The 4,096-nt window shown below is 46.6% G+C and overlaps 1 pseudogene; it reads left to right on the forward strand.

Annotated features, from left to right (window-relative positions):
- Positions 1–1,977: 1,977 nt before the first annotated feature.
- LOC147463139 (protein RETICULATA-RELATED 2, chloroplastic pseudogene) lies at positions 1,978–3,598 on the forward strand (annotated as a pseudogene).
- Positions 3,599–4,096: the final 498 nt, after the last annotated feature.

A 4,096-nucleotide genomic window follows, 5' to 3' on the forward strand; every position in this document is an offset into this window, starting at 1 on the left:
ACTGTCTACATGGTTTGTACCTCAGATAATTGTTGATGCACGATGCAAGGCAATTGAAGAAGGGAAAGTGTTCAAGTCACTGGGCATTCCTATGGGTTTTAAGATTGCCTTTGCTTAGAGATGGGACTAGGTCCTAGCCAAGTTCAGGACAAAATTATTTAAGTGGCAAAATTATTGGTCTTCCCTCTCATCAAGGGCTTTTTCTTTGAACCACTATATCCTTCCCTCTCTAATTTATTTCTTCTCTTGTTGTTTGGCAGCCAGCTCAATACCAACTTAACAAGGTCTATAATTTGTCTAGATCCTTTTTATGGGGTCGTGATCCTAATCATCCAAAAATTTCCAAAGTTGCACGGGATATTTGTTGTCTTCCCAAATCCAAAGGAGGTTTTGGTCTCCTTAACCTGGATAGAATTGCAACCAAAATGGATGGAAAATGGATATTGAGAGCTACCAACTCTCAAGACTACTAGGTGTTATCGATAAAAAGGAACATACACAAGTTCAAGCTGAAGGAATACATGGCCTGGGTAAATCTTTCCTGTAGAGATATCCTCCTCCTCTCTCCTAACTTTTTCAGACTTGTAGGCTCTAACCTTGTGTGGAGGTTTTGGAATGCTTGGCAGACCACAAATGAAAAGTGGAGTGGAGCTCAAAACAATGGACCTACATATTTGAATGCATGTGGACATATTCAATAGAAACATGCATAACACATTAATGTGGCTCATCATGCATCAAGGGATCTGGAGTGGAGATAAGGCTGGGGTTAGTACTGGAGTTTGTCCGAGATGTAAGGCTGCAATTGAAGATGTTCCTCATCTCTTCTTCAATTGCAGGGACACTAAGAAATTTCTGGCCATCATTCAACATGCTTGCTCCAAGGTTGTTTTCAAGAAGGTGGCAGTCCATGACATTTTACTTGGCAACTGTAAGGGTATGGATATACCTCTATGAAACATATGGAGAGGAATTATCCTTTGGAATGTATGGACTCATAGGAATGCAATTGTCGTTACGCAGTTCTCAAAGTACTGCATATGGACTTCAATTTGATTTATCCAAAGCAATTGTCATGTGATGTGATCAGATTTTAGTTGCCTCTACCCCTGTTTCCCCTAATCAAACAGAGTTGCAGAAGACATTGCAATGGCAACAATGGAAAGCCATACTCACTAAGATGTATTCTCATGTGAGATTAAGGATGAGAGACTCTATCCTGTAAGATGTGTATGTTATGGGGTAGGGAAAGGTAATTGGCTGACCTTTCCCTGTAAACCAGGCGACTCATGGTGATCGACGGATGTCGGGAGCCATGGGGAGCATGGATTGCAGGGAAAGGTCATTGGCCAATGACCTTTCCCTCCTGTCAAGAGTTGGGGGGAGGAGGGCCAATCACCATGCACGAACTGTACACAAGGTTGCCGTAAGCAGGGGCCTATTACGATACACTGCACAGGAGCTGACGACAGACTGCACACAAGTTGGTGATAACTGCATTTTCCACTTGCTGACGTGCCAACCACCAATTGTCTGACAGTCTATAAATTACTTTCGCTTATGCGTCGACTGCTTAGCTTGTTCCGTTCGCTAACTTGGCATCGTCTGAGTGGAGGCTACAGTTGTCCATTCTAGCTGTTGACGTGCCACACATTGGCTTGTTGCAACGTCAGATTTTGCTCAATAATGTCAACGTGTTGGACGACTGAGATCTCCTGCCCTTCGACCCCCGACCTCGACGGGGCAATCCCTCCCCCTTCGTGAGGGATCTTTGTATATTTTTCTGTTGTTTGCTAATTTAAATTTCCTCTTCCTAAAAAAGAAGTGATTTCCACGTACAAAATCAGCGGTTGGCTGTTCATTGTGCTCATTACAAGAGAGGGGACGTTAAAAGTGGCCGGCATGCAAGAGCCACGTGTGTGAACCCAAAGGCCGCTGTAAGCGCGCGCACTCCCTTGCTATAGAGACGGAGGAGCAGGTCTGACGAGAAAAATGGGGGGCTCTTCTACGCGTTCGCACCTGCAAAAGCGCTAGCAGAAGTGTCTTCTTGCTGCCCTTCTTTGCGCTCTCTCTCTCTCTCTCTCTCTCCCCCGCGCGCGCAAACACACACACACACAAACACCCACGCACACACGCGCGCACAACGTACGGGGCACCCCCCTTGGCCCCTGCGACCATGGCGCATTCTGTTTTGCACCCTGCGTCCCAACCTTCGGGCCTTGATCGACGCCCTTACCCCTCCCTCTCTTCTCTGTTTTCCTCTTCTTCTTCCTTGGTCTCCCAATCGCCCTTCTCTTTGCGCCTCATCTCTGCACAGCAAACGCAAAATATCTGCATTGAACAAAGTTTGATCCTCTCTCATGGTGCGGCCATTCTCAAGAATCCTCTCTCCCCCCTCAGAAGTTGGCCTTTACGGAGAAAGGCATCCTCCCAAAGTTTTCCGCAACAGAGTCAGAGCCTCTCTGCTGGCAGTTTCGGTGGTGGCTATGGCCCAGGTGGAGGTGAAAGAGGCGGGGGAGGTGGCTGTGGCGATGGCTATGGGAGAGACGATGAAGAAGACGGTGGCCACCATGCATCCAATGAGCCCTGGCGATTTGGTCTCTTCTCCTCCCTTTTGGATGGGTGGAGGGAGCGGGTTCATGCTGACTCCCAATTTCCTTTCAAAATCCTGACAGAGGAGATCATTGGGGTTGCCGCCTCTGTGTTTGGTGACATGTCTTGCCGCCCAGGCTTTGGTCTTGGAGAGCTTGATTTTGTCTTCTCCAACTTGATTGTGTGTGCAATTGTCAATTTTGCGCTCATGTATGTCTTAGCACCGACATCTTCTGTAGCAGCAGCAAGTGGGGGCTTATTGCCGGGGATGTTCGCAAGTTGTCCACCAGGACACATGTGGGAGGTGGGAGCATACTCCTTTACACAGCGGGCGGGGACCTTCGTCTACAAGGGTGCTTTGTTCGCAACTGTGGGTTTTGGCGCCGGACTTGTGGGGACGGCTCTTTCCACTGTGCTTCTCAATGCCCGCAAGAAGGTCGACCCCTCCTTCTCACTGCAAAATTCACCTCCACCCACATTGCTCAACGCATGCACATGGGCGTTGCAGCTCGGAGTGAGCAGTAACTCGCGGTACCAGTTGCTGAATGGGTTGGAATTTGCGCTAGAGGGGGTGATGAACCCGAGCTTATTTAAGGGGCTTGTTTTCGCGGTCAGGTCGCTAAACAATGTGGTCGGGGGGATGTCATTTATGATGATGACTCGCTTGACGGGTTCTCAGGATAGGTCAAAGCAGTTACTAGAAATGCAGTCATAAAAGGCTCGTGGAGACGCTACTTTATTGCATGCACGGAATCGTTATAACGTATGAGGCGAGCTTTATTCAGGGTGGTACCAAGCCCACTGATACAATGCGATCCATTAGTTATCAAAGCAATGGAAAGCTTATACAAGGTATGAAATGTGCTGACAATTGCAATGGACTCAGCTTTTTACTTATAATTAGCGGTGTGACTGTTAGGGTTTACTGTTTGATTTGTGAAAGGCAAATTCTAGGTTTAATGGGCATAAATGATGAAAGCTGATGAAGGAAAAGTCTATGTCCCAACGTTTTGTCTTTTTGGGTTGGTGTTTTGTATTGAGTTGTCAAGTGAAGGAGTGTGCATAATGTTAACTAGTATGGCCAAAGGCGGCCGGCCTCTCTCTCTCTTTCTCTCTTCCTCTTTATCGCGTGCACAGGGGCTTCTCTCAGTTTTGGAGTTTAACCTTCATATCGGAGTTTAACCTTCATATCGCAGATTTTGACACTTGTAAAGGGCTCCCCCTTCTGCCATATTATGTTAGTTTAAATAGTCATGGTGAAATCCTAGGAATTGGCTTCAAGTGTCTTTTGAGAGAGCTCCAAATTTAAGGGATTTTTAAAAGGCACAAGTAGGACATTGTTGTAAAGCCAAAGCAGTTATAAATGAGTTTGTAGGTTTACCTTAAATAAGGTAGCAAATAGATGTCCTTAAAACTTGAGACATCTCTCTCTCTCTCTCTCTCTCTCTCTCTCTCTCTCTCTCACGCCCTTAACTAAACACCATGAAGTAACTTACGAATGTCT

Source organism: Adiantum capillus-veneris, chromosome 2 (assembly GCF_014529385.1).
Source record: "Adiantum capillus-veneris isolate H3 chromosome 2, ASM1452938v2, whole genome shotgun sequence".
Lineage (NCBI taxonomy): Eukaryota > Viridiplantae > Streptophyta > Polypodiopsida > Polypodiales > Pteridaceae > Adiantum > Adiantum capillus-veneris.